The 12,647-nt window shown below is 30.2% G+C and overlaps 1 protein-coding gene across 3 annotated transcripts in view; it reads right to left on the bottom strand.

Annotated features, from left to right (window-relative positions):
• LOC108561201 (A disintegrin and metalloproteinase with thrombospondin motifs 16) overlaps positions 1-7,441 on the bottom strand; it is a 56,282-nt gene extending 48,841 nt beyond the window's left edge. For 2 of the 3 annotated variants that reach the window (XR_001891004.1, XM_017919045.1), the window contains exons 1-2: positions 7,357-7,441; positions 6,609-6,926 (exon numbers count right to left, since the gene is read on the bottom strand). The gene's annotated coding sequence lies outside the window, so the exon portion shown is untranslated. Of the gene's footprint in view, positions 1-6,608; positions 6,927-7,159 lie in introns of all 3 variants that reach the window. The other variant, XM_017919044.1, reaches the window with a different exon arrangement.
• Positions 7,442-12,647: the final 5,206 nt, after the last annotated feature.

Below are 12,647 nucleotides of genomic sequence, written 5' to 3'. Positions count from 1 at the left end.
AACAAAAATATATATATGGAAATTATAAAATTGATAAATTATTCTATAGTAAGAAATCGATAAAACTTAATGTTCATAAAAAAAGTGTAATTGAATGAAACAGAAGTTGGCTGTAAAAGAGCTATTTCCATATAAATGGTCATCTGATTTAGTTAAGTTAAGTTGTAACAGCTAAAAGAGGCACTGGGAACCAATTAGAAACGACTCTAATTGGTAAGAAAAGAAAGGTAAATTTAGGAAGCGACGTTGAATGGTCGTCCAGTGGGACGTTTCATAGCTAAATATAGTTTTCCGCGATCGTTAATATTAAACCGACAATTCTCGAGGAGCTTACCGAAAACAACAACAAAAAAAATGTAATATTGGTGCAAAGCAATAGCCGAATGAAAGGTGACTACCCAAATAGAGGCAACCACGTACGGACAGAGAATGTGAATTACATAACCACCATACGTACATACGATCATTCATCGCGGCACAATAACCTCATGGGTGTTTTATGCGTGTGCATCATACATACAGTTTCTTCTCTCTTATTTTTTCCACTCAATTTCTTCTCCTCGAAAGGCTGAAATTTCGATTCCCACGCGAACCGTTCCATCGGCCCATTGGCATTTCATAATCTTCTGAATGTTAATTCCAGACGGATCCGCGAGAATCGATGTTAGTTTTTTTTTTGTGTTTGTTACAACGCTCGAACATTTAATTAACACATTCTGAACTTAAAATGCTCACCCGCAGATTGCATAAGCATTGTAAAAGAAAAAAAAACTTTTTTTAGAAGGATAACGAAAGGTATAGTAGTGTGCATATGCTTAACGTTCGTGGACTGCGATTTCCGTGGGGATAAATGACTTTCTGGCCTGGTCACCTGCTCCATCTAAATTGCTTTGCATTGCATTTATTGGCCGAAACAGGTACAATTTTTGTTTGTTTGTTACTTGCATATTCTCTTTTCGCTGTCCAGATTAGAGGTAATTTTATTTAAAATTTGAAAGTGAACACACGCAGCGCGGCGCAAGCATAGTGAAAGGGAAATTTTAAAGGCAGGTCAGATCGGAGACAGAACCTCTCGACTCTATCCGGCTTCATATTGTCTCGAACAATAACTTTTACTCTCCCGAAACACAGATTTTCGTTGCTCATAAGAATGGATGAATTGATGGAGACAATGCGAACGAAACCGCAAAGAATATAATTGAATTAAGCGCAGTTTTCGTTCACATATCTGGTGAAAGTTACCACGCAAAATTAATTCGGCTCTAATTCATCATCTAAAACTAATTACGCCTCGAGAAGTATGAAAATCAAAAGGAAACAAATAATCTCACAGCTATTAATTTAGCATCTTCTTCTACTAAAAAAAAGCAAGCAATCAGGATCGCGTGAAAGTTTGTTGTTGCGCAACGTTTTCGTTCGGTTAGGTCAGGTTTGGCTGGGTTGGGTCTGGTTAGGATAGGTTATGCTCAAATCAATTCTCTTAAGGTTAGACAGATGATCATTTGTCGTCGCGCAACATTTCCACTAATGAACTAATCCTGAAACAAAACTGCTCAAAAACGACTAATTACATAACTATTAAGTATTAATTATTGTCTGGAAACATTTCAATTTTATCATCTATTAATAAGTTTAAGTATAATAATCGGATTGTGCTTAAGAATATCATTGTTTTAAACGATTTTGAACGAGATATTCCCGCGAATCGCTGCTTTCTTCGTAGCTAAAACTGTGGTTTCACTGATTCATTTCGAGTGTAGTCCGTCTGTTTCATTGTTCATTCAATTGTAGCCTTTGAAATGTAAATCTCGAAAAATAGTAAATTTGTTATCTGCCGCGTGACTGTGCCATTTCCATCGCATAAATATATTCGGTTCTTTTTTTTTATATATATATATATATATATTTCAACTTTCCTTTGTACAAAATTGAAAGTGCGATTCGTGTAGATTTTTTTTTATTTCGTTCTGTTCCTGTATTTATTACCGCAATATAATTACAATAATTTCAATTAAAGGAATATAAATTGCATTCCGCTAATTAATTAATGCCTGTGATTTGTTCACTTTTACATAGTTAATTATAATCTTTGTTTAAGATCCAGAAGTTTTGCTATTATTATTAGTAATATAAAGAGAAAGATGGAACATGAATGTAAAATCAATTTAATAATAATTCCCAAACTAAGTGTAGTAATTTTCAATTATTTCAGTATTATTATTTGTTTATTCAAGTATTTCAGGTAAAAAGCTCAAATTTACATTCAAATTTTTCCTTCTGACAGATGTCACTTTTAGCTGACATATGTCAATTACGCGTAATTCTATTTATAGCTGTCAATTTTAACATGAAGTGCAATACAATTCAGTAGTTACTCGAAAAATGGTTTGAGAAATTGGAAAGAGATGAAATAAAATGAGAAATCATTAACAAACATTTTGAAAATCAAACATTGTAATAATAATTTACATTTTGACTTTTGAAAGATGTCACTTTTGGCTGACAGATGTCACTTTTGGCTGACAGATGTCAATTTAAAATGGACTTTAATATAATATTAACAAACAATAATAATTAAAAAAAAAACGAAAGTATTGCATCCTTCAAAAATAACAGCACAACTAAGTAATAACAGTTAATTTTACTATATAAAACCAATACAATGCGTACATTATTACGCAATGGAAATATTAGATCAGCTCGAGGCGATCTAGCAGAAACACTATAACATCAAAATCGAATCATTTACAGTTGTGTCAAGTATGTAAATAAAGGTAACTCCAATTAATTTGTCCCGTTAGAAGTGCGTTGCATAATAAGTATGCAGTTGCTTTTCATGCAGATGCAAAGTCTTTAGATTATATAATAATAATGATATACATTTAGATGTAATTCACAGAATTGGAGTACAGAAGCGCCAAGGTCACGCACGGTAAAGGTCACTCGAAAATTGACAATGGTGTTAATAAATATCAAGCGTGTTGCATCACAATGACGGTGAGTTTCACATATTTTTTTTTTTTCAATATCGTTCTTATTTTAATATTTCACAAGTTATTGTGAAGACAGCTTGTCTGAAGGTTCGTACACGCTAACGAACCAAAAAATACGATAATTAGCGTATCCCATCCATAACCTTCCACTGTTCGCATTGACCAAACCTTTATTCATATACTTTGATTGTCAACACAATTATTTTTATTGTTTATTACAAGATTGATATATTTGTTATATGTAAAAATATTATAAAATTAATTCAATTTATTCTAAAATAAAATATAAATAATTCATTTAATTCTTTTTGAGAGAAAAAAAAATGGTAATCGATTGTTCCGCACTAATTAAATCAGTTTATTCCGGTCTTTTCGAAAATTAGTTACGCAATGTTAACAGTCATAGACCATAAATGCCATTAGTCGATTGTATTTTTTTTTTCTTTCGGTAAAAGTCGATCCATTTTAAAAACTTTCTATCTTTTCTGGAGTGTCTCTGATTCATTTATCAGCGCGCTCTGCGACAATAAGTATCGAGGCGAGAGAGTAGACAAGATTTTCATGTATAATGAACGGGTGTATCTGGATCTGATGGTAACTATTTCTTTCCGCTAGTGAGACAAAAGTATTCGGAATGTTGGTCAAGGCGATGCGGAATGTTTCTCATTTCAGTCGAAGTGTTTCTTTGAATTTTTTTCCACACTTTCGATTGCCATTAGCGGCACATGCGTCGATTACATAAAAATAAACCGTTTCCCGCTTTTCAACCATTCCGTTTCACACATACACATATCCGCCTACAAAAGTCCCGATCTGATAAAATGGTGCACCACTGTTGGACATATTTGTTTTTTTATTTTTCGGTGGAATTCTCGCCTTTCTAAGCTCTCTGACCTGGTTCCAAGTCCAGTCCCAGTCAACATAATGTTCCTCCAATAATTATATAACTACAGACAATTAACTATTATAAAGTACTTTTAGAAGAAACAAGTTTGAATCCAGCTAATCCAAACTAATCTTTCGAGGATCACCATTACAATCTAAGCGGATATAAAAAAAAGTTCTACGTCGTAAAATTTTAAATAAAAATGAAAGTGGAAGATCAAGACCACTTTTTATAACTATTATACATACTTTATTAGTGTATATTATAAAGAAAAAGCATTAATTTGAAATTTTTTACATAATTAAATATGTTTACATGAATCTTTGTTATACATAATCTATACTTGAATCATCAACAAAGATATCTAAAGTGAGTCAAATAATGTTAGCTTTTCAATTCCATTTGAATCATTATTTGTACTACATTTTACTAATATAAAGTAAAATGAAAAAAAAGTTTTGTTACTTTACTTTGAAATCATTTTGTCACCGGTTGTCTTTCTATTTTAACATTTTTTTAGCCTACAATAAAAAAAATACCAAGATCACAGATTGAAGAGACACATTTTCGATATTTTATGCTACTTTTACTTGATAAAGGATTGAAATCAAAATAAGCTACCCAATCTTCGATATATACAGAGACATCTTGTATCTTTGATGGTTTCAAAAATGACGATAGGGAGTTCATGGACAAACCTAAATTAGGAAGGCCTCAAAAAGAATTAAATAGAGACATCTTGTATCATCGAATGTGCTATAGATGGTTTGAAAAGTTTCAAAATGATGATAAGAAGTTCAAGGACAAACTTAAATTAGGAAGACCTAATAATGTAAAACAATCAAATAATTGTCACAATACCTTCCCGATCCAAGGTCAACAGTGAAAGATCATTTAAAACGTCTTGTAGAAGAAATTTGAGTTCCGCAAGAACTTGCAGAAAGCAGAATGTTCATCGCTGTTGTTCAGATATGAAACTAATCCGTTTTTTTAGAAGAATTGTTAATGGGTATAGGAAATGTGTTTTCTACAGAAATCAGAGGTTTCATCAAATGAAGTACAGTGTCTTTCCCATTGTATTTCCCCCTTTTGTTTAGTGAGAATTTTTGGGAATAATTCATTATGAATTAATAAAACCCAGCAGACTGTTACAGCAAAGGTATATCATGCCCAATTAGTAAGATTAAAAGCTGAACTACTTAAAAAATGATCAGTTTTAGTAAACAATCAAAAAATAATTCTATAGCAATAGATTTAGAAATTCTGCAACACCCACCATATTCAGCTGATGATTGTCTGAATATCATCTTTTTAATTCAATAGTGAATGTTCTTTCGTGAAAAAAGTATAGAATTATATATTAAAATGCCTATTATGTGAAATATCATATATTATAAACTAACATTATTTAACAACATAATATTCTATAGTATTTGTTTTAAAACATGTCATTTCTTTCCACTTTACCTTATAGATTATGAAAATACTAACAAATGAATTATCCATAAGTAATACAAGTAGATTAATACCAAATAAAGATAATTAAATAAAATTGATTGCAAAATGCTTATGTTTCTCCATTTATGTTTGTTCTAAAAAAATAACTTTGAAAATAACAATTATGTGCGCGTATTTAAACATCGTTCAAAAAACACTAAAATTGTCTTCATCCATTGACAAATGGACGTGTTAATCTTAATTTATACATCTTTACAAAAATAAAATCTAATTGAATTCATCAATAATTGAATTTGTGAAAAGGTTTCTAATAAAAATCCGAAATAAATCAATGAGATATAATAACAATAAAAAAAAGCATCATCAGAATTTTTTAATATAACTTAAGATTATCGAAACGATTATTCCCATTTAAATAAAAGGCAAATGAGGAAATGATCACTTTACATACCACATTTTGTCTATCTCTATCATATTTCCTTCTCTATCGGATAACAATTTGCATACACACTTCACTCCTTAATTTATTTTATTATATACATTTTTGATTCGATCAGAAACGTTATAAATCCTCTTAATTATGCAAAAACGCAAATAACTTTATATATATATTTATAAATAATGGTTGTTAAAACTTAATTTATACAGAAGTTATCTTCAATTTTTTTCCCATAGAATTATTTATCGACTTGTCACAAGTATTGAATGAGGAAGAAAAAAAAAGAACTGAAATCTTTGCAAATTAACAAATCTTCGCTATTTGCGAATAAAAGAAGAAAACAAAGTTTATAAGTTAATTGAAGTTTGGTAAAATCAAACATTTTATTACCTTGTATAATTAAATTTAAAAAAAAAAAAGGAGTAAAACCACTGTCAATTAACAAATTGTTTATTATGTGTATATAAAAAAAGAAGAAAGATCATCATCTTTTAAAAGTTATTTTGAAAACTTGTTATTTATTATTTTATCCAATTATGATCTCATAATTAAAGAATATAAAACGTTTTTTTTTTACTAAATTAAGCTAAAAAATATTATGTATTTTGTTTTAGCCAAGAATGCGAAAATTTCATTAATAAAATACTTTTTTTTTTCATTTTAAGCTCTATTATTTTTCTTTAAGACTTACCATATATAACTAATTATAATAATTATTACTATGAAACAAACGTTTTTTCTTTCTTTGAATTATTGTGTATAAACTTAGAATTTGGTTAACATAATTACAATTTTTATAAATATTATATTATAATAATGAAGTAAAAGTTACCTATTTTCACGTTTTCTTCCAGTAGCACTTAAAATGTGTCACTTATATAAAACCCGACTTGTAAATAAATTATCACAGAATTAAACGGATTATCACCACACTCGACTTTGTGTTAAAAAAAAAAATAATAGAAAAGTTCGTTCTTCACGGTTTATTGTCTTACAGGCACATCGTGATTAAGTTCTTCGGGTGTGACCAATCACCACAGTCGGATCACTAGTTTGGACAGTTTTTGGTGCATTTTCGGAAACGCTTGACGTCTCGCTGGGAGAAGGAGGTGCTCTACAATTGTATTTCTTTTTGCGCGTTTCTAAAGATCTGGAAAAGGAAACTCAATTTACGAATTGCTCACGCACATACTGCACAACTCTTAACACACGAGACAAAGTTGCACGCGTAAACAAGAAAAACTGCTGCGCTTGACTATAATACAAATAATTGTTATTGTTTTTTTTTCTGCGTCAAACCGTATGCAGTTAGGTAATATTTGAAAATTTTTGGATTTCTAAAAAAGATCTCGCAAGGAAAAGAAAGTGCGTTCTCTGCATTACGATTGAAACGTTCGGTGAGAGGAAATATAAAATAAAATTCGCGCGCGCTTGTATTCGAATCGGACTTGATTAACTTGTAGAAGTTTAACGAATTGTTAAAGTTCGTATTTAAAATTGTGTGTAGTGTGTGCGTGATGGATTCGCAAATCTGTAATTTTCTGCGATTTTGTTCTTCGCTTTGTTTGTTTGTTACTAACGGTATGTAAATTGGGAATAATGCTTAGAGAATAGTGTCGCGAACTGGACTGAAGTATGGAACAAAGTTGATGGAGTTACTTAGCGTGCCGAGCCGAAGAGATGCGCGCGCCTCCGTATCTTAAGCGATTAAAGAGAGGGAAAGTAAGTGAAAGGAAAACCGACGGCTTTGTGGTTTGCTTGTTTTATAATAGTGTTTTGGCTGGTAAAGGACACTTAAGTCCGAGACTACGAGACTTGGATAACAACTCCGGATGGCCTCCTCGGCGCTAGCGCGAGCGCAACCGTTGCTTTTGTTCAATTCTAACGCGTTCCGCTAGATGGCGTCTCCATGCATCGCTCGGATCTACTTAACACGTAACTTCACTCGTCCGGAATATTTATTAATTAATTAACAAAGCAATTCCGTTTTCCACTTAAAAATAATCAATTAATTCAGTAAATTAGATGGATAATCTAAGATTTATTCACTTTAAAATTTAGTTAATTCAAATATTTCAAACAGTTTTAACATTGTCAGAAGCTTTTACTATTTAATAACTAACAAAGCAATTCCGTTTTCCAATTACAAATAATCAATCAGTTCAATAAATCAGATGGATAATCTAAGATTTCTTGACTTTAAAATACTTCATGATAACAAATTTGATTGATTTGATATAATTACATCAACTTACTGTACTGACTTGTATATATTTTTTCATTTTCGAAGAATATTTTGAAAATTCGAAATATTTGAATATTTATTTCAAATTTAATAGATTCACATATTTCAAAGAGTGAATAAACGAAATCAATTGTGTCATTGAAGTTAGTTTGTCAAAAATAAGCTATGAGATTCCTGAAGATGGCTGGGAGGACATCCTTGAGAGCACTCACTGAATTAAGACATCCTAATCAAAATCCATCAGAGATAATCCTATGTGATCCCAGTTCGCTCATTCACAATATACATTTGGCCTTAGTCTAACTTTTCAATGTTGTAAATAAAAAATTTAACAATTTTATTTGAAATAAATATGTTGTTATAAAATGAAATTTATTTTATACATTTATATCCACTGGTTATTTTATGTAATTCTATCCTATATTATACAAGATAAATCGAATGTTAAAGAAAATATCATAAACTTTATCTATTTGAGTAATAAATGTTTATTTACATTAAATATAATTGAATAATTTCCTCTTATTCCCAAATTTATTTACTCAAAACATTGTTAAGTTGTATGGCTAAAATTTCTTAGAGTTTGCTATATTTATTAGAAAAACTGCTAAAATATTTTTTTAGCATCTATATGGGAGTGATTCTTATTATAGAACATTATCATAAACAGTCTAATGGAAAATAAAAAATGTATGTATTAATGAAATTTAACTCCAATTACAAGATTTGAGACTTAAGTATAAAAGTATGATCAAAATAGAATATTTTTTTATGTAACAACGTTTTTTTTTTATATGATTATTACGTTTCTATAATAATCATATCATAATATAATTTCATTTGGAAGTATAGAATTTTTTGCTCAAAAAAAATACGTTTTTGATTTATCCAATTTAACAATTTTCTAGGGCAATTTGCAAATTGGGTCAATGCGTACGTAGCGTTATTATTTTTGAAGTCCTCCCATTAATGTCAATGTTAAAAGCAAAATTTCTAAATCGTTATACAATGGAAGAAATATTCCAATGTTGTGGCTTAAATTGGTCATTACACAAATTTATTCATTGATGGACAATTTGATTTACAAAAAAAACACCAAACTACCAAAACACAAGGACTTCTACTGTAATTAAAGTAATATCAGATTAACACACCACCAATTAAAAACATATCAGACAGTTTTGTAGCTCAAATATTTTAAACGCAAGAATTTATTTCAATTATGTATTTGTTACAAAATGTTTTTATTCATATGTTTTAGTATATAAATGTATTAACCCTTCGTTAATCGCGCGGCGCTTGTGAGACGCCGGTGAGTACAAATCAACCTTCTTCATAGTAACTGACAATTTGTAAAAGTACATCATATCATTTTAGAGTAATGCGTCGAAGGATTAAAGTTAGCAGAGTCTAACAGACGTCACGCGAGCAGTCGTTTTCTAATATTTTACCTTAACAATCATTGAAAAAGGGTAAGTTTTAGTGATTAAAAGGTATAAAAAAATAAATTTCAATTAATCATCGCTTATAAATCTATCGAAAGAATGTCTTTGATCCAGAAAATGAACCGAATGGAGACATTTTACGAAAATTAGCAAAGACAAATTATCAGAAACAAACGATGGTTTTTGAGACGCCACGCCAGTAACTATGTTACGAAATGCGATTAACGAAGGATGTTTTTTTACGTAAACTCCCAATTAAAGTACAAAAGATATGTTGTATTTACGAGGAAAAGGATGATTATACAAATGATCAGTCGTGTCCAATAACATTGAGACTTTTGTGTACATCGAGATGGTGATTTATTTTTCACAATGGCACAACGAAATGAGCCAGGTCATCGTTACAGCCCACAAACGTGCACAATAAGAAAGTTTCTTCTCCCATTTCCGTGATTCGAGATTCATATTTTTTTTGTTATAACTTATCAACGCTGATTCGAAAAAGTAAAATTTGTAGAAAAAGAAAGAATTACATAAAGATAAAGAAAAAAAACGCATGAGAAAGACATCACAAACAAGGTGATTTTATGAGGTCAATTAAATTCACACATCTAAGAAAAAAATATATATAGAGATATTCATATAATATACATGTAAATTATCGAAAACACTACCGAATTTAAGAAAAATCATTTCTTAACTGTCCGCGTTTCTTTTTCTATTCATATAATGTGTTTTTACATTCATTTTTCTCGCACGCACCGCGTTTTACCAAACGTTTCGGTCCAACACATTTTTATTGTTCTGTTAAATAACCGTTCGAGTTGCCTTCGGGTTGTTTTTCAATAAGATAACTTTCACCTGCGCTGAAAATTAATGAATTATATGACAAAATGGGAATGATAAGTTTTTTTTTCTTCTTGAAAATGGTCTGTCTCATTAATTGAACGCGATTACAATGAAATCATATGAAAACACGATTCATTATTGTAATCAATATGTGTTAATTGAAATGATTTATAATTATTACTATTTTTTTTATAACGTATTTATTTTAATATATTCTGCACGATATACACGTAACTTGGCAAGTTACGTGTAATATTACTTCTAAAATAATAAATTCTTAAATAGATTTGAAACAAAACGCCCTAATTTAAAAAAAAAAGTTTAGTGCAGAGCCACCAATGAATTGTTCGGGCCGACTCGAACAATAGAACCAATAAAATTGATAATAGCGGGCGTTGCCGATCCTTCGTTTAGCGTTTGGCGATATGATTTGCAGTTGCAACTTCAGTTTTATGACTCTCTTATCTTCTGTTTGAACCTCCCGGTTTTCGTGGCCCAATAACTATTGTTTAAACGTTCAAATAAACCGTGATTCGTCGTATCTCTCTTTAAATTACATTGCGCGCATAGTTTTAGTTTGGTTTCAATACCAAACGGAACACACCATCACAGAACATGATAAATCAGAACAGGACAAAACAGAATATGATACAAGAGAACAAAACAAAACATAAATTTGTTTCTTTCAATGTTCGGTTTCTTTCGCATTCTGTTTTAGTACGTTCTGTTTTATCCTGTCTGATGTGTTCTGTTTGGTCCGATCACCTATTAATTTATATGAGCAAATAAAATGCATAATATCACATAATGCACAATAACAACTTTCTTAACAGAATATATTCAATCAATAAGCAATCACAACATTGTTTTAGTTACGCAAATAAATGTTGCAAGAAGGTAATGGAATATGTGTATGCAAATTAACGTGTTTACAATTATGAGTTTAAATTCAACAAAAAAAAATGTATGAAATATGTTCGAATAAATCAAAAGTTTAATTGTGATTTATTTGGAAGAATTAATGAATTCATATTTGCGCAAATTGAGCACATAAACAATGGCTTAATGTAATAACAATATGTTATTACAGATTAGTTTCTTCTTGTGAAACATGTTTTGATCAGAGATTATTTATATAAAAAAAAATGTTTAGAATGCGACAATTTACAACATTTATATAAATATATTCAAATTATGTAACCGTATTTAATACTAACTACAAAACATAAACAAAACTTAATTTAATTAACCTTTATGTCTACTTTTACTTACAATCTATTCAATAGGAACAATAAGTAAATTTAATCATAGTTGATATTAAAAAGATAACATTTTTCATTAAATGTTCACCATTATTATGAACATGAACGCTGCGGGTCAAAATGACCCGATTATTAAAAATTAAAAAAAAGAGAACAAATTATTAATTTTTATAACAAACACAGATTCATTCTTATTATCTAATGAATTTAACGTCATTTAAAACGGATTTTATTGCTCAAATCATTTTTTTTGAGCAAGTAGAACAAATCATAGAGCCATCCAGTTTATGAATTACTTAAATTTATACACTAAACGCTTAGGCCTATTGTACATATGTTGTTCTACTGTTATCAAGTAGGTTAATAACCAGAACTTTAGTTGTGATACCAGTCTATCTTCGTATCTGCTACTAAACATTGTTATTGCATCTACAATCATGGCGCTCTGATAATATTTTTTATGTATTTTGATTAAAGCCTCTGTATGTTCAATTTAGGACGACTAATAGCCAAATTGTAAAGTCGTGCTACCTACGATTTCGCCCGGTTTGCCTCCGGTTCGAATCCTGGTCAAAGTCAGGCCCTTTTCGATGTTTGCAGCAATAGGGCCATCGTTTATAACAGATGGACAGTGAAATGAATGAGGTTCAGCATATGGACCTTCACCCTTCAGCCAAGTCGATGGACAATGACAGTGTTAAGGATAGCAGCAGATTCACAGTGAAAGGAAATAGTGGATTTGCAGAGCATCAATATACTACTGAAGTTAAGACGACAGCCAATCAACAAATTAAACAATCAAAAATCGTCCTAATGATAACTATTCACCGGGAAAGATTATCCATCTACTATCAACCTCGATCTTTAATTTACTCAATGTTCACATTGATGAACAGATTGTGAATAAAATTATACGACATACAAAAATGTTCAATTTGTTGCCTACACCCCAAGTAATTTTTCTCCCTGATTATTTGAACATTTTTTTGTAATAAACAGTAGATATTTTTAAACTTTAGTTCCAATTTTTTTTCGAATTATTAAAGCTATCACATAAAAATTAACTTTAA

The sequence above is a fragment of the Nicrophorus vespilloides genome, unplaced genomic scaffold (genome assembly GCF_001412225.1).
Source record: "Nicrophorus vespilloides isolate i.1.1-1 unplaced genomic scaffold, Nicve_v1.0, whole genome shotgun sequence".
Taxonomy (NCBI): Eukaryota; Metazoa; Arthropoda; class Insecta; order Coleoptera; family Silphidae; genus Nicrophorus; species Nicrophorus vespilloides.
This window is presented reverse-complemented; position numbering and strand designations above follow the sequence as displayed.